The sequence below is a fragment of the Aquarana catesbeiana genome, linkage group LG06 (genome assembly GCF_042186555.1).
Source record: "Aquarana catesbeiana isolate 2022-GZ linkage group LG06, ASM4218655v1, whole genome shotgun sequence".
In the NCBI taxonomy this organism is placed as follows: Eukaryota; Metazoa; Chordata; class Amphibia; order Anura; family Ranidae; genus Aquarana; species Aquarana catesbeiana.
In genome coordinates this window covers 28919784-28939561 of record NC_133329.1, presented here as the reverse complement: position 1 = coordinate 28939561, position 19778 = coordinate 28919784, and positions in this window count along the sequence as shown.

The following is a 19778-nucleotide window of genomic DNA, read 5'->3' as shown; positions in this document are numbered from 1 at the left end:
AGCACCCCACACTTTTGTGTAAGTGTGCTGCAAGGCGGAGAATGACATGGCCCACAGCTGATTGAAGTGAACAAAATGCAACTTGGAAGTTTGGACATAGATTAGTTCAGAGAACCCCTGAGCTCACCTCTAATCCTGATGTAGATGCTTGCTTTGGGTCTGCTAGTATTGAACCACTGGTTCTCTACAAAGAAGCCCAATTAAAGTGAAATGCTTCAGAGGGGAGTGACTTGTGGCAAGGACTTTGTTGGAAGCCAGCTATACTGAATAGACTTCATGATGTGACTTTGAGGAGTGGGGCTTTAATCTTTGTTTTTGCTATACATGCCTGAGGTGGATGAGCCCCTATAAGCCAACACGCCATGTGGCGGGGGAACCTGAGAACACACACAGAACTTGGAGCAGTGCAGTTTTTTCTTTAATTTTCAGAAAGAAGTTAGATGGCAATGTATGCATTTCTCCTATTGCAGGTTACTCCTAACACACACATTGAAATGATAAAATGTGGCAAAAAGTTTTAAGCTGGGCAGAAACCTTACCAAGTTTTTCTGACATTTGTTGTAACACTTTGTGATACAGAGATTCTCCACGAGGGGTGGCAGGAAACTCTCCACTCTGCATAGTGTGATATAAGACAGCAACTTTACACTGAAATTCCACAGCCCTGAGCTCCACTTTATCATCTAGTAAGATACTATGGAAGGTGACATCTTGGTGTCCAAATATGTCCGATGACAACAATCTCCTCAACCAAAGAATGTGACCCTCTTCTGATATGGAGAAGACCGCAATTGTGGGTTTTGTTGGTGCTAATGTCTCCTGAGAACATATGTATGGTAAAAAAATACAAATAAGTCACAGTTGTAAGAAAGTTGTCATACTAAGTTTGAGATTTTTACAGTTTCATAGTTATATATTGTCTTTAAGATTGAAGACCAATAATATATTTTCACAATATATTTGTTTTTAGGATTTTTTCAAGAAGGACACGTTGGTATAATCCAGTGGTTCTCAACTCCAGGCCTCAGGACCCACCAACAGGCCAGGTTTGCAAGATAACTGAAATACATCACAGGTGATATCACTTGCTGCTCAGTGATTGCAGTATTCTAGTCTGCATCTCCCCAAGGCAATACTTAAAATCTGGCCTGTTGGTGGGTCCCGAGGACTGGAGTTGAGAACCACTGGTATAATCCATAACCTTCACAGCAAAATAAAAGTCTCCGGAGACCCAAATAAATCTGTCTATAAACATTTTGTAACAGAAAATTATTTGACTTTTTCACTCACATTTAACACTTTTGGTCTTTGATCTTGTAGGGTTTGATTTGAAAAATTGCCTGAAAAATACAAAAGTTGTAGAGACAAGAGTGACTGTCCTATTATTGAAATCATTAGAACTCATATAAATGTCATTGCTCTACATACAGGGATGTCAAACCCCATCCTTTGAGGGCCACACTGGCTACGATTTTGGTATATATATAATTTTGTGACTTTAGGTAAACCAAACTTTACATTTAAACATTTTGCATTTACAACTATCAATACAAATTGATAGATCCAGATACATAGGCAGCTGAATATATACAATATGTAAAAATACATAAAGAGTTTTTGCTCTGCATGAGTGTACATATACTTTAACTAATACAAAAGCCTGATTCATAAAATACTACTGTCAAAGGGTCACATTGTGGGAACTAATCAGTACAAACAGTAAATGGTGATGCACTCAAATCATCATAAACCTCACCCACCAGTGCCTAAGGCACCTTTCACACGGGGATGGATCCACTCAGATGAGTCTGCCAGCTCAGCGGGAGATCGATCCGTTGATCTCCGCTGAGCTGGCGGATGACAGGTCCGTCTCTGCTCACTAAGCGGAGAGGGGCCTGTCAGAGCCCTGCTGATTTCTATGGGGTGATCGGACAAAAACAGTCAGCATGTCCATTTTCATCAGATCTCATCCGATCCGATCCGCCAGATGGATGATTGAACGTATTTCCATACGTCTGTTTTGAGTGGATCGGATGGCAGACGGGTGTCAGCGGACACATCTCCGCTGACATCCGCCTGCCCATAGGGGTCCAAAACTTAACTTTTATTTCAATACATTTGCTAAAATGTTACAAAATGTTGCAATACAGACTCTCTAAAATCTGAACTTTGCTATGAAAAAATGATTGAATATTCATAACTCCCTCTGATGTTATAGATGCTGTACTGTCCATTTTTGCTCACCCCAAATAATACGTGCTAAAAATAAAAAAAATCCCCAAAATAACCCTAAATCCAAAATGTTTCACCTTAATTTAAAGTGTTACTAAACCCACAACAGTAAAATTAGTCTGTATTTGCAGCATAGCATGCTTGTTATACTCACTGTGGAACTTAAGGGGTTAATCATTTGCATTGTGTAAAATGGTTGTTTTATCCTGTATGCACAGATCCTCCCCCTCCTGCATTGTCTATCTGGGGAAAGCCAGCAAACACAGGCAGGGTAGCTGACCTCCACATGCTCTGTTGTATCTTTTATGCTGGAGAGAACATTTACTTGTTCTCAGAGTTAGCCAGGTCACATGATATTGACATCACACATGTGGGCGTGTATACAGGCTGCAGTGGAAATCTCCTCCTACCTGAACTCTCAGCACTGGAGAAACTTTGCAGTTTATCATGTAACCGTGGTATACAGATCCTCCAAAAAGGTATATAGTGGCAGTATTTTAATGCAAAAAGAAAATTTATAAGCTGTGGGCACTTTGGGGGCGGATGAACTATTTTTATATTACTGGGTTTAGTAACACATTAAGGCTTTGTCAGGGGTTATAAATGTGAGAAAATAAAGAAAATAATATAAATAATCAAAGCAGCCACATGGCTAATGGCAGTATCAGTCACATGAGATATTGCAAAATTTTGCAACGTTTTAGCAAAGGTATTGAAATAAAATTTAGTAAACATTTTTCTGCATGCATTTAAACAGAAGTCAATGCAGTGGTTCCACCAATATCCTCTTCATTCAGCAAAGGTCATGTTCCCTGACAAGATCCATCTCTGACTTGGGGAAATGTCAGACCAACACAGAGAGACCACCACTTCTACAGAGAGGGCAATGGTCCTTCTCTGTGACATACAGCCTGGGGTAGGATCCTAGACTTGTATTAGGGATGAATAAGAGCAATAGCAATAGGTATTTATTTTCCATTTCACATTATATACTGTATATCTAGGTAATATCATGACGAACTAAAATTGAGCTTTAAGGAAATTTTACTGTATTATTATTATTATTATTAATAATAATAATAATAATAATAATAATATACTGGGTTTATATAGTGCTAACAATTTACACAGCACTTTACAACATGAGGGCAGACAGTACAATTACAATAAAATTGAATAGAGGAGCAATCAGAGGGCCCTGCTCATTAGATCGTACAATCTAAGAGGGAAGGTCAAGAGATACAAAAGGTAACAACTGTGTTGATGGAAACTTTATACTTTATACCTAAACACTAGGAAAAAGCAAAGTGATTTTGATAAAATTGACTGTCTGGCTTAACGTTGAGTGTGTCTTGTGTTTCTCCATACTTGGAGGCACTGAGTATGTTTCATCCCCAAATAGAGAATGTGTGCCAGTTGCCTTCTACTATAATAGAAGACTCAACATTACAGTCTATAAATATATACTCACCTTTATTGAAAGGCACTCTTTGTACATGTATTGGAGAGGAGATAGAAGGATGCCCAGATCTGTACTGGTCTGAGGGGTCTATGTTGGAAAGTGGTTGCGGGAAACCTAAAACGGAATGATATCACATGGAGGAAGAGGTCACTAGATAGACAAAGATAGGAAAAACAGAAGACACCACATTATAGTCTATAAATAAATTCCCACCTTTATTGTAAGGCTCTCTTTGTGCATGTGTTGGAGAGGAGACAGGAGGATGCCCAGATCTGTACTGGTCTGAGGGGTCTATGTTGGAAAGTGGTTGCGGGTAACCTGAAACGGCATGATATCACATGGAGGAAGAGGTCGGTAGATAGACAAAGATGGGAAAAACAGAAGACACCCCATTATAGTCTATAAATAAATTCCCACCTTTATTGTAAGGCTCTCTTTGTGCATGTGTTGAAGAGGAGATAGAAGGATGCCCAGATCTGCCCTATTGAGGTACTCTTGATGAAAGCAAGAATTTGTCTTGCTGTCAAAAATTGCAATCATATGCACCTGTCAAACAGGTGCGGAAAAAATGGACTTTGGGTGTCAATTGTGCCCATGAAACCTACACCAAAAAAATTCTTTCATATGAAATCAACACCCACAACGCTAGGCAGTCTAGATGTGTTGAGATATTCCACATCCCAAAAACACTTAATCAGCAACATCAGCAACAGGTACTTCATAGCTGCAGATAATGCAGGACTAATTCATTTTGATAAATGTCAGACAGTCCATGGGGTTTGAGGACAGATGTGTTCTATTATCAGTAACAAAACCTCCAGCAGCAGTGAATGCTCGTTCAGAAAACACGTTGGATGCAGGGCAGCCCAACAGTTCAATTGCATACTGGGCAAGTTCTGGCCAGTGGTCTATTCTCATGACCCAGTAAGCCAGTGGATCGCTGACTGGAAAGCTCTCTATCTCTGTTTTTGCCCCTAGATAATCGTCCACCATGTGATGCAGATGCTGCCGATGAGATGTGGAAGCTGACAGCCCTGGGCGGTGAGAACTAAAAAAATTGTGAAATGCATCATTTAGGCAGCTGCCTTCTCCATCTCTCCTCTCTTGACTAACAGAAGCCTAAAAACTTTGTTTCCCACAACACTGTAACCTACCAAAAGTGTTCGATAAGCGCCTCTTTAAGCTGTCCTCAAGAGATTTCATCTTCTGCACTCTCTGTTGGATTGGGATTAGTTCTGAGACTTTCCCCTTGTAACGGTGGTCAAGGAAGGTTGCCAACCAATAGTGATCCTTATTCTTTATGCCACATATTCTTGGGTGCTTTTGCAGGCTTTGGACATTTTGGAATCACACTGTGCCACTAGGCTATTGTCTATCAATAAATGGTTTGTTACATGGTGACTGATCCCTTGGCCTTTTTTGCACACCTCATTCAAAGTCCCACTTCTCCCGTTTCCAGTATGCATATGGATGGAGACTCACGTCTAATTTAAAGTCCCAACCTCGCTCCTTTAAACTTTTGCAGGCTTTGAAGCACGAAGGAGCCTATGCACCGCAAATTTATGGAGGCATGAGAAACAGACTCCTCGGGGTCACTGAGGATTATAGTATCTGGAACTGCCTCCTCCCAGCCAGGTACTACTCTCAAGGGTTCTGGGGATGGAAAACCCTCTCTTACTGTTTGACATATGTCTTCCTCTGCTTCAATGCCTCCAAAACTGCCAGAATCCTCCTCCCTCTCCTCTTGTGTGTTATGTGGCGTAGGAACAATGGTGTCTGAATAAAGTGGGCCTCAAGAGGAAAGGAAGTCCTCCTCTTCCTCCTGCTGCTCTGCCTCAAGTGCCCTGTCCATAATTCCACGACTCTGCTCCAGCAAAAACATAACAGGGATTGTATTACTGATGCATGTATTGTCATGGCTCACCATCCTTGTGGCCTCCTCAAATTGTGACAATACAGTGCATGCATCCTTTATGAGCAGCCATTGGCATGTGGGGAAAAAAGCTGAGGTGGCCTGAGCCTGTCATTTTGCCATACTTACACAGCTACTCATTGATGGCCCTCTGCTGCATGTGCAGCCACTGCAGCATTGCCAAATTTGAGTTTCACCTGGTGGGCATGTCACAAATCAGGTGGTTTACAAGTAGGTGGAATTCCTGCTGAATTTCAGCCAACCAAGAACTTGCTGTGTATGTGTCGGCTGAGCTCAGCCCTTCCTTCTCTGAGCTGGCCGCTCAGCTGTTGGCTAATTGCCAGCTTTCATCTCTCTCCACAGTTACCCAGCTGTTGTTGATTCTGCTTGTCAGTCCTGCCTACTTAAAGCCGTCCAGCTCACTTGATCTCTGCCTTCGCCTTTGTCTACATCACAGAGACTTTCTCCTGTGTTCCTGTTGAAGACTTGCTCGGCTGACGTTCCGTCTGGCTCCTGATCCTGCTTGCTGTACTACTACATTTATCTCTGGCTCTCTGACATTTGCTTGGCTGACTACCTAATCCGGTTACTGAACTCTGGCTTGTTTTGACTATGCTTACTCTGTTTACCTTATTATTATTATTATTATTATTATTATTATTAATAATAATAATAATAATAAAAAACAAGTGTGATTTAACTATACTTCTGTCTCGGTCTGATTTATGGTTCCTGATAGTATGACCACCTGAAATGGCTACAGACTCTTCTGGCCTGCTTTAGCAGATCTTCCAACCCTAGGTACCTAATTAGGAAATTAGCTGCACCACCAAATTGAGGACATATGCCAGGAGGTTTGTGCCATTATCGCACACCACCATTCCTGGCTCCAGCTGGCATTGCGTGAAGCACCCCTTGGCCTGCCCCTGCAGAGCTTCAAGAATCTTTGCTCCGGTGTGGTTCCTGTCCCCTAGACACACCAGCTGAGGCACTGCATGGCATCTTTTAGCCAGACTCATTGAATAGCCCCCTGAACGCTTAGGGGGTACTTGTGGTTCATAGGACAATTCAACAGAGGAGGGCATGGAGGAGGAGGAGGTTGTACAGCTGACAAATCTTGCATCATCCCCACTAGCTGTATGGAGACGTGGCGGCACAAAAAGCTGCAGCACTGAGCCATGTTCTGCATCCTTCCAAGTTGCAAGCAGAGTTACTCAGTGTGCTATGAACAAAATATATCGTCTCTGACCATGCTTGCTGGACCATGTGTCAGAAGTAACGTGGGCTTTGCAGCTGACTGCCTTGCCCAATGATGCCACAACATTGCCTTCCACGTGATGATACAGGGCTGGAATAGGCTTACATGAAAAGAAATAATGACATTGAATCTCTATCTTTGTTCAATATCTATTTAAATTTATTGATTCCAGGCCTTAAATTCAACATGTCAGTTAATAAGGAGGAAACACCATTTTTAGATACAATATTATCGATCAAAGAAGGACACATTGTTAGTGACCTATATAGCAAACCGACTGATCGTAATCAGTTATTAAAATTTTGTAGTTTTCATCCTCCAGGAGTTTTTAAGTCTATTCCTCGCAGTCAATTTAAATGAGTAGCCAAGATTACGAGTGATCCTGATACTCGAGAGATTTGACTGGGAGATAGAGGACAGGCTGCGACAGCGGGGATAACCTGGAGATGTAATTCGTAAAGAACGTATGGGTTTATATGGCAACACTAAAATCCCTATATCCAGTCGCAGAATGCCCTTCATCTCTCAATTTCACCCATTTTCAACTAAAATACATAACATCATAAAAAAAAATTGGTCCATTTTGAACAATAGCTATCCATCAGTTCCAGAGTTTTACCACCCCCCGTTACTGTCGTATCATTGGGGTAGGAGTATCTATTATAGAGTGGTAGAATCGGATCAATAGTCTGCCCCTACCCCTTGTGTGACCTTCTTGGGCCCTAAAAATAAGGCATCTTTCCTTTGTCTTTCGTGCATACAATGTACCAGTATGATGAAGGGCAAAGGCTTCTCTCATTCTCAAAAGGGTTATGAAATACTGATCAGAGATTACTATATCTGTCAGTCTACCTATGTCATCTATATTATTAAATGTCTGTGCGGTCTCCTCTATGTGGGGGAGACCACACAGAAAATAAAGGCTCGTATAGCAAGACACAAGTATTCCATTAGGGACAAGTTAGAAGACTTGCCACTATCAAGACACTTTTTAGAAAAAGGTCATACAGTCTCCCAACTTAGATTTATGGTGCTCGATGGGGTTCCAACAAATAGACGGGGTGGCAATAGAGAATTAAAGTTAAAAAAGAGAGAAGTTAATTGGATACACCGACTTGATACCCTTCAGCCAAAAGGGTTAAACTCAGATTTTGATCTGTATTTATTTCTTAAATTTTTTGCTTATTTATTCACTGTCATTTTAATTTACTTTAATTTTTATTATATCTTATATCATATATAAATAAAAAATTTGTATTACATATTTTATTATGTATGTGTTTGTGTGTGCATATGCAGGTATGTACCTGCATATATATATACACAGATATGTGTTATTTTCATTATTATTTTCATATTCTTTTTTTTTAATTTTTTATTTATTTTTATTTTTTATTTTTATAATTTAGGATTTTCGATCGATTGATATAATCTGTGAAGTGTGGGAACACGGTTACATCTGTTGATCTTTTGTTCCAGGATCTTCTTGTGTTATACCTAATTTTGTGTTTCATTACAATGTTTTGGCTAACTGTGATCCAGTGATTAATTGATTCCAGATAGGCTGGTTGATTACTTAATAGAATGCAGATGAATTTGCTCTGTATAAATTGTATCGTGTATGTGGTCATTCATGGGCATGAAATTTTGTAGAAGGGCGTGATCTGTATTAGCCCCAAACCGCTAACTATGACTGCCTGTATATTTTGGATGTTTTAAATATTTTTCATTAAAACATCTTTGTGCAGCAATCCCTCTTGATTTTTTTCATATATATATATATATATATATATATATATATATATATATATATATATATATATATATATATACCCTGTTTCCCCGAAAATAAGACCTAGCGTGATTGTCAGTGATGGCTGCAATATAAGCCCTACCCCCCAAATAAGCCCTACCCTGTTTCCCAGAAAATAAGCCCTACCCTGAAAACAAGACCTACAAAGACTTTAACTAGGGCTCATTTGTGGGGTAGGGCTTATTTTGCAGCCATCACCGACAATCATGCTAGGTCTTATTTTCGGGGAAACAGGGTATATATATATATATATCAGACACCCTAGGGAATAAAATGGTGGTTGTTGCAACTTTTTATGTCACATGGCATTCCCGCAGCAATTTTTCAAATGCTTATTTTTGGAAAGAAACTGTTTCATGAATAAAAAAAATTAAAAACCCAGTTAATTTAGCCAGATTTTTTGTATAATGTGAAAGATGATTTAATGTAGAGTAAATAGATACCTAACATGTCACACTTTAAAATTGCGCACATTCGTGGAATGGCGCCAGACTTCAGTACTTAAAAACCTCTATAGACGACTCTGTAAATTTTTTTACAGGTTACATGTTCTCAGGTCCCCCGTTGGTGCTCCTGGCCCTTCCCTCCTTCCGCGTGCCCCCATAGCAAGCAGCTTGCAATAGGGGCACCAAAGCAGGCTCACCCCTGAGCCGCTGCTCTTCATGTCCATACACACAAAGAGACATGCCCTGGCCCCACCCCCTCTTCCTCCTCACTGGCTCACTGGGCGCGACTGACAACAGTGGGAGCCAATGGCTCCTGCTCTTGTCTCGGCCAATGAGGAGGGAGAGTCGCCGCAGAGCTGAGGCTCTTGTGCACATCACCAAATTGTGATGGGGCTCAGGCAGGGTCCCAAATAGTACTAGACTATTTTCAAGACCAACTACTTTCACCCCCCCAAAAAAAAAGAAAACTTATAAAACTTATATTTATTAACATGAAACTGATAAATTTATTTTAATTTGCAAAAAAATTGCCATAAGATGCCAACAGCACCAATATTAAAGGCAACATGTTGGTCGGTCACAGTGTTTTATTTGTTTTTTTTTTTTTATAATGGCACTTTTTTTTATTATTTCACTGTGTGACATTATAAAAAATATATTGACATAACAACATCATTATATTAAAAAACAAATACTGTTCTGTTCAATACACATCTTGAAGGATTTCTGATCTCAGCAAATGCAGCCTATTTAGGGCTGCTTTTTACCTCCCTGCCAGGAAAAAGTGGAGTGGGGTGATCTGTCACAGTGTTTTTTTTTTATAATGGCGCTTTTTTATTATTAATTTACTGTGTGCTGTTATAAAAAAGTATATTACCATGATGATAGTATAATATTAAAAAGCATATGATTTGCATTCCAAGTCCAACTACTGATACTTTTTTTAACATATCGGCAAATGCAGCCTGTGCAGAGATGCTTTCTCACCTCTTTGATAATGTTAGCTCAGTGTGGGGACTGACTAGGGAGCAGCGAGGAAGTGATGTTGCAAGCAGCATGGCTTGTGCTGCACCTCATCAAGTTTGCAGGAGACGGGTTCGTCTCTAGCTAACATCATCCAACCCTGCAGTAATATGTCTGTGCAGTGTCTGGGGAAGACAGCGGAGTGTTAGGAAGCCGGCGGAGAGTAGGGAAACAGTGGTTTGCCACTTTGAGGGTTTAAGCACTTGGTGACTGGACCACATACATATGATGTCCTGGTTGGCAAGTTGAATACCAGGGTTATGGCTGTAGCAGTATGCCATAACCCCGGTATTGTTTTTTTCAGCCGGCGATTCTCTACAAGCATCCAGCAGCGCCAGTGGCTTGCAATAGAGATGAGTGAAGGCAAGATGGTCTCCGCTCATCTCTATGGTCTTGGAGGACTGGAGCAACGTCATGATGTCACTTCCCCTGGCATGTAAACCAGGCTTTTTTATTTTTTTTTGTTAAAGCAAAAGATCAAAAAAATGTTTTTTTCAACTTTTGCTTTTAAAGGTCAAGGATAGATTTGGGGTCTTATAGACCCCAGATCTCTCCATAAAGAGTACCTGTCATGCTGTATTGCTATCACAAGGAATGTTTACATTTCTTGCGATGGCCATAAAAATGATCAAAAGAAAAGTAAAGGGACAGTTTAAATATAGAAAAAAATGGACAGAAGATTATGTTAGACACCAAAATTTTTCTCTTAGGCATACACCCATGGCTGGAGGGTGAGCGAGCAGGTAGGTATCCCTCGCCCCCACAAACCCCTAACCCTTGTAAAGGAAATTTGTAAGTTCTGTGTATAATTGTATTCTATTTTGTATGTATTGCACACTTCCCTCACTGTGCAACGGCACTGATAATGTTTTCATTACATGTTTGCATTCTTTCGAACCCTGATTAGAATTAGTCTGCCTATGTTACGCCCCTTGTTACTATAAATGTATAATTGTAATATTAATGTAATATAAATGTGATACCTACGTAATCATGTGTATAAAAACCTTCAATTGTGTCATAATAAAGCAGAACAGTTATTTGGAAAGATGCGGAGTGTATCTTTTGTGTCTGTTCCCTACTGCAGTAGTTATTATTAATTTGGAACCACTAATGAATATGAGGATAGGAGTTGCCTATCTATAAATTCCCATGTCAGATGGTGAGCCAGCCAGGAGGGGATTTGCAGGTCACCCTGAGAATCTGAAATGAGGAGCTTGAGACGATCCGGGAATTTCTGATAATCAGCCGGCTGAGGTAAGCCTTTTGCTTACATTTGAGTTACCAGACTTTCTTGATCGGTAAGGCATTTTCAGGACAAAGGGTACCTATTTTACTCTCCTTAATCAAACTGTATTGATTGGTGGTTATAGGTTATGTTGTCACTGTCTATTGTCCATCGGAGTGTTATAGATAAGAAAGAGAAGAATAGTGCTGTTCACAGGTATATGTAGTACATCTGCTAGATAAAGTAGTTTAGAGGCAAGAGGGTATAGGCATATGTAGAGAAGACTGGCCAGTCATTATGGGCATTAAATTAAGTAAGGGAATGTAGGGTAAGAGACCCTCAAAAATGTCCAGCGCAAGAGGAGCGCTATAAAATATATGAACCGAAGGTGTGGTTCCGCCTATACTGAGCCCCTAGATAAATGGTTAGAGTGTACAGGGATCCACAATGGGTAACTGGGTTACCAAAGTCCACAGGAACTAAGAATCATGCAGAGTAAACAGCTAGGGAAACAGCTATCTATGTGAGCAGGATGGATCAAGTGTGACAATTAACACTAGACAGTAAGGGACATCAATGAGAGTCAAAACAGATATACTTTATATGTTGTTAGAGAGGGAAGATGGGATAAGCACTATGGCTGCCCGTCTGATCATAGAATCATAGAAGCTAGAGTCAGGGCCAGATTAAGAGCAGCATGGGCCTGGGGCTGAGAATTTCGGTGGGCCTCGGATCTACAGCGACTGCACTTCCAAGTGCACTCTCAGTGCAATTTCAACTGCACTTTACACTTGTAGTGCAAAGTCTATTTGCCTTTAGTAAATAACCCCCTATGTATTTTTTTAAATAGGGACAGTGAGTTCAGGGAGAAGATTCTCCTTTTGTTGTCACTAGATCCAGTGGATAGGGGAGATGCTGCAGTGGGAAGTGGGAACATGTTACATGTTCCCAAAGGTGAACATATCCTTTAACCACTTTCCTACGGGCACTTTCACCCCCTTCCTGCCCAGGTCAATTTTTAGCTTTCAGCGCTGTCACACTTTGAATGACAATTGTGCGGTCATGCATCACTGTACCCATATGACATTTTTATCTTTTTTTTACGGGAATAGAGCTTTCTTTTGGTGGTATTTAAACACCACTTGGGGTTTTTATTTTTTGCTAAACATGAAAAAAAGACTGACATTTAATGAAAAAAAAAGTCTTAGTTTGTTATAAAATTTTGCCATAAGTAATTTATCTTCTTCACTGATGGGCACTGATGATGCAGCACTGATGGGCACCAATGACATGAGGCACCACTGATGGTGATGGGCATTGATAAGGTGGCACTGATGAGGCAGCACTGATGGGCACCAATGAGGCAGCACTGATGGGCATTGATAAGGCAGCGCTGATGAGGCTGCACTGATAGACAGCACTGATGGGCTCTGATGAGCTGCACTGATAGGCAGCACTGATGGGCAACGATAGGTGGCACTGGAACTGATGAGCTGCTCTGATAGGCGGCACTGACAGGCAGCACGTATGGGCACTGATAAGGTGGCACTGATGAGGCAGCACTATTATGCGGCACTAATGGCCTGCACTGATGGGCACTTATAGGCAGCACTGATGGGTGGCACTGATAAGATGCATTGATAGGCAGCACTGATGGGCAATGATAGGTGGCACTGGCACTGATGAACTGCACTAATAGGCACTGATGGCAGCCCTGATGGGCTCTGATAGGCGGCATTGATGGGCACTTATAGGCAGTACTGATGGGTGGCACCGGCACTGATGAGCTGCACTGATGGTCAATGATAGGTGGCACTGATGAGCTGCACTAATGGGTACTGACAGGCAGCACATATGGGCTCTTATAAGGTGGCACTGATGAGGCAGCACTATTATGCGGCACTGATGGCCTGCACTGATGGGCACTTATAGGCAGCACTGATTGGCGGCACTGATAGGTGGCACTGGCATTGATTGGATGGCACTGATAGAGGGCACTGGCACCGAAAGGTGGCACTGATGAGATGCACTAATGGACACTGATAGGTGGCACTGAGCTGTACTGATAGGTGGCACTGAGCTGCACTGATAGGTGGCACTGAGCTGCACTAGCAATGAAAGGGGGCACTGATGAGATGCACTGATGGGCATTGATAGGTGGCACTGAGCTGCAATGATAGGTGGCACTGATAGAGGGCACTGGCACTGAAAGATTGCACTGATGAGAAGCACAGATGGGCTGGCTGCCTGCACTGATATAGCCGCCCGCCCCCAAAAAAAAGTTAAGCACTTCAGCCAGTACTGGTACACACTTCTTCTGCACAATAATTAAGACTTATCTGTTTGACAGTGACTTCCCCAGCGGGCCAGCCCTCATTGCTTACTTACTTGAAGTTTTGTACATCCTTCCTTCTCCTGGCTCTCACAGCAACGCCCGCACAGCACTTCTTTTAGCAATCGAACCTCACGGGATGACGGAGAAGGTCTCATGGATGACGTCACGCCGGCCAGGACGTCAAGCTCCACCTCCAGGGGAGGAGCAGCTCAGCCTCGGCTCACTGGCACCGCCCACGCCACAAGAGGCTCTGCTCTGCATGATAGCCACGGCCCGGCGCCCGTGATTAAATGTTGTTCAGCTGACTGACTCAATGGGTCTATAAATAAGGCAGCTGCCTGCTGGACAATGTCAATGTATTATATAGCGGCGGACGGCCGGGCCCTAGTGAGAGAGTTTGGGCCTATATTATGATGGGGGCCTGGAGCTGCACCTCCAAAAGCCCCTATGTTAATCCGGCCCTGGCTAGAGTATGTAAAGTATTGGATTACAATACATGGGATGCAAAAGATATCAGAACAAAATAAGAAAAGCAGAATTTAAGCAGGGTAATATTAAAAAGAGTTAAAAGAAAGTGAGAGAATATTTTGCATGTGTTGTGTACAAATGGGAAAATGTAAGCGATTGTAGAGAGATATCTGTGTATGTGTGTGAATGCTGCAACCTTTAGTTCTATCTCTTGTGTGTGTCATGTATGCAGATGGGACCCCCTCCTTTGCGCTCTCATGCAAGAATGTAGTTTGTATGAGAGATCAGTGATAAGATGGAAGGACACCATGCCAATTTCTGTTTTTTAGACAAAACATGTATAACAAAATGTGCCGGGTTAATTAATCTAATGATAAACAATGTGATCACGATTATTTTTAATCTGTTTTCCAAACATGGTAAAATGAAGGTTACATTTAACCTAGTATTACACAAATTGAATATCCTTAGATAGTGGAAAATGTCCTAATTTAAGGAAATATATCTCTGGATATATTTTAGAATTAGGGTGTGATATTGAAATTTACACTTGAGTATTAATTTCTGATATGAGTTTAACAATTTTATTAATAATATAGATATCTTGTAACTGGTTTAGAAAACCTTTGGTTGGAAATGAAATCCAGGTTATTGTAAAATGGAATTAGTTTAGATTAAGATAACAATTTGGTAATTTTACCTTTATTGAGAGAAAAAAAGATTAAGATGAGTTAATTGGAATACAGCTGCAATAATATTTAACAAAGCCAAGATAGATGGGATACATAAGAAGTTTTTCTACATAAATGAAATCTAAAGGTCTGATAATAACTTGATGTGCGGTCCATGATGTGAGAGTAATAATTAAATTTAACTATAACAGACCCATCACATCAAGTCCACACACCCTGTTAGGAGATAGATGCCACCTGCAGCCAGTTGTATAGTTTTTGATCTGGCTGAGAGCTTTCTGTTCTGCCATATACATCTTGTTGGTTCTTTTGTTTTTATTTATTTTTATTTTTGAAATCCAAAGCAGAATGTGTGGATTGTGAAATGATGTGCCCCTTTTCCTTGTAAGTGCAGTGGTATAAGCAGAAGAATATTTTGGATATATGGACATCTCTGCATGACCACCGGGTTCTGTTATCATTTCTTATGTATGACATCAGGAAAATAATGTCAGATGGAAACTAAGGACTTGTGTTATCTATCCAAAACTAACAACAGAGCAAGCAATGAGAAATTATAATATTGCCAGGAAAAAGTTGTCTTTTTGAAACATGAAACTGGAGTTCTTACACAAACAGCATGATAGAAAAAAGCCATTGTAAGATATTTATGCAAGCTGGACCCAGTAATGAAGGGTTCACCCCGATAAATCAGAGCTGTAGCTTTATGCAAAGGTGCTATTAGACAAAGTTACAGACATTATTTTGGTCAAATATTTAATTTTTAATGGTCCCACATTATGCGCAACAAATAAATAGCTAACTAAATGTTTGTCTAATGAAAGGTTCAAAATATGAATTTGTTTTGTTTGTTTATGTACAAATCTAACAATGAAAAATGTGTACATTTGAATTCAGCCACCTTATTGCCTCTAATGGAGGAGGCTGGAGAAAAAGGAAACCACACATGTTAAATTGATGATGTAGAAATCAGCTGCTGTGAGCCCAGTGCAGGACACACTCCCTGAAGACCTAGATAATAGATTTTTTTTGTAGATTTGATCCCGGTTTTATACTGAGGATGGCAATACCCATACTGAGTATGCAGTTTATCACCCAGAAGGATACTCTGTATTTAGAGTCATTGGATCCTTTTTCCCCAGCTCAAGAAACAGATCTCCATGGTTTAGCAAAGCCTGAGAGCTATAAAAAGAGTATATATTTTTATATAGATAGTCGAGATATAGAGAGCTTTTGGTTCCATTTGAAGGGCCAGAAGTTTGTTTTTACTTCGGCAGGTAAACCAATCAAGCATGCAAAGTTAATTTGATTGGCTGTTTTCATCCTTCCAGGTTCTTGCCGAGGTAGCCATACTAACATTAAAACTCACACATGGAAGCAGACCAGGTGACTAAGGATGCTGCATTTACAGAACGGGACACTTGCTGGGTCTGTGCAACTCACAGATTCCACCCTAGTTCTGGCCCAGGATAGCTGGGATTAATAATTCAACTTTAAGAACCCCAGAACGAGAATAACAAGTGGTCCACAGGGGGCAACTTCTTATGAAACAGGACTTTGGAAAAATATGATCTTTTAGGTCTGCCAGCCAATCTTTTCCCTCCAGCTTGACACATTGACCGTGTCATCAGTCACAAGCAGTTATGGCTGCCTTAGTAAATGAGCGTGGGATAGAGCCAGGGTTCTCCACAGTTGTTTTTATAACATACCACTTCTTGTTTTACCTGTTACCAAAGGTGTTACCAAAAGCTGAACATCCCTTTCAGAGATTACAAAAAGATATATCCAGATGCCCAAGTCAGGATCTTACAAGTATGCATTTTCTCTGTATGGACATGTTTTTTGGATGTCCAGTGGCAAATGCTACTACAAAGGCCACAGTAAAAAGTGTTATCAGAAGTAGTTTGTAAATATAGAGTGCAGAAAGTACAGAGAGTAACAGAGGAAATCATGTTTATAGGAGAGTCCTTACTAGAAGTTTTAAAGGTTTTATTTTTACACCCCCTACTGTCTACAATGTAGCGGAAAAAGTAGAGCAAGAAACTTTTGCCTGAATGTTTTCTTATATTTTATGAAGCCCCTAAGGGGGATGTTGGACTCTCTCCCTATGGGATTTGGTTTGGGAGTGTGTTACTCACTTGCTTATATTTTGTCTCAGCAGCTGAAGTCCTCCATTCGGATCTCACAGAGAATGTTGCTGATCTTTTAAGGTTTTTTGACAAACTCATTTATGTGTTTTCTCCCCAATTCCAGATCCTAAAAGTTTGGAAGGATCTAAAACTAAAGCCAGGTGACTTGTGGATTGTTAAGAGACATTTATATATAAGGAAATGTTTGGAGACTCAATACAGCATCTATTTCATGTACAAGTTGTGCAAAACTTGAAGGAAAAGTCACCTGGTTCCACCCCAGACACTGCAAAAATGTCTAAATTAAAGCAATCTCTGTGTTTGATTTGTTTCCCTCTTTGAATCACAGTCTAGGGTACTATTAATTCAAGTACTAATTGTAAGGGATATATATATATATATTGTGATTTGAAAAGTAGTTTACCATGTTGAAGTCATATTTGTTTTTTGTATGTCTTCCATTTTATGTAGAATTGTCTGTGTTTACATGTGCTGATAAGTCAGCATGCCAACAATTAAGCTAGAAGGCCATTCTGGCCACAGGAGTGTACAGCCAGTACTCTGTAAATATGTCTTATCAATCATTTGTTTTTCACAATGAAAAGTAATTTTGTAATGAAAAAAGCTGCTCAGCTATTATATTCTCCACAATGGAGTTTTGCCTCTTTGGCCAGGACTACCTCCACCTAAGCGTATGGAGGTTCCAGGTTAAAGGTGATAGCAGGTATGGTTAGTGATCAAAATATTGAACAAAAGAGAGGAGACTGTAAGGGCCCTTTCAGACTGGGGCGGGGGCGGGGGCGGCGTCGGCGGTAAAGCTCTGCTATTGTAAGCAGTGCTTTACCGTCAGTATTCAGCCGCTAACGGGGTGGTTTTACCCCCCCGCTAGAGGCAGAGAAAGGGTTAAAAACCACCGCAAAGCGCCTCTGCAGAGGCAATTTGCCGGCAGTATAGCCGCGCTGTCCCATTGATGTCAATGGGCAGGAGCGGTGAAGGAGCGGTATATACTCCGCTTCTTCACCGCTCCGAAGATGCTGCTAGCAGGACATTTTTTTCCGTCCTGCTAGCGCACTCGGGGCTTTCACACTGGAGACAAAGCAGCGGCACTTTCGGGTCGGTTTGCAGGTGCTAATTCTTAGCGCAATAGCGCCTGCAAACTGCCCAGTGTGAAAGGGCCCTAAAGGAAATGTGTAAGTTCTGTATATAATTGTATTCTATTTTGTATGTATTGCACACTGCCCTCACTGTGCACACAGCACTAATAATGTTTTCAATACATGTTTGCATTCTTTCGAGTCCTGATTAGAATTATTCTGCCTATGTTACGCCGTGCTGTTTGAGATGGAGTGATTAAAGTAAATTTGTAGCTTTAAAAAATATACTGAAAAACTGATGACACATAAAAACAGTACATCTAAATACTTTTTTTAAAGCTCCCCAGACCCAGATGAAAAACCTGTGCCAGTCCTGAGTCAGCAGCTAAAGGCCCATGTGCTCTTTTTATTTGCATGGTGGTCTAAACCCTCCCCCTCCCTTTCCCTTCAGCTGACTACAGTACTATTATCAACAATGCATTGCATTCACTTTTCTTCATGCTACACTATAAGAACCCCAGCTTTTCAGGCTAGTTGCCCAGGGGTGTCATTGAGGATCCCTGGCAATGTCCCTACTTTGCTGTGTTACTTTATCTCAGAATAGACAGAGTTCACAGAATTAAAGGAAAATTACCTGATGGATGACAAAATTGTTTTATGCTCCTTAGTTTCTGTGCAAGTTGCATTTCATCAGCTTTCTCTGTGTGTGATATGAGGAGGAGGTCAGTGGCCCACTTTTCAATACTGGGCTGGTTCTCCAGGATCTGAGTCTTCTTCTGATCCCCGCTCTCCTGCAGATCATCAATCAGCACAATAACATTGTCCTTCCCTGGGCACAAAGAGGAGATTATCAGTCAATATAGATACATTTTATGTATCTGTTTTAATGTATTGTTTGAAATGTCTCTCAGTAACAAAGTTACATAGTTATTCAGGTTTAAAAAAGACACAAGTCCATCTAGTTCAACCAATAACAATGCCCTTTATGTCCCTCGGTTTATGTAAGCTGTATAATTTGAATGCAAACTATAAAATGGCAAAAAAAATGTAAAACATTTTTTTTTATATTATTATATATTATATTGTTCATGAATCCAGTGTTATGAATGTTATATTTAAGTATTAATTAAACACAGTTAGCTATAAATCATGTTTCAAAATGTACAAACTTAAATTGTTACTAAACCCACTACAGTAAAATCAGTGATCTGTATATGCAGTAAGGCATGCTTGTTATACTCACTGTGGAATCTAAGGGGTTAATCCTCCACATTGTGTAAAAAGGCTGTTTGATTCTGTCTTCTCTGATCCTCCCTTTCTTCAACTGTCCCCAATGCATTTCCTTATAGAACAGAGTATATGGGACAAGCTGCACATGCTCAGGTTGGTATGTATTGCTAGAGAGTTTTTTTTTTGTTCTTGGAAGGGTGCATATGATCATCACAGGGCCAATCAGCACTGTCCAGACAGAGGATCAGGGATCTAGCAGCCTCATAGGACAGTCAGGGGAGGATGAAAACTCCTCCAACAAGATTTAACCAGTGCTTGGCCAGACACTTATAGACGTCACAAGACTGCTATAAGACTGCTGATGAGAAAAGGTATTTAGCAGTTTATATTTACTAAAATAATTAAATTTCCATGTTCTGTGTACTGTGGGAGACCAGGTATAGAGAATGCAGGCTC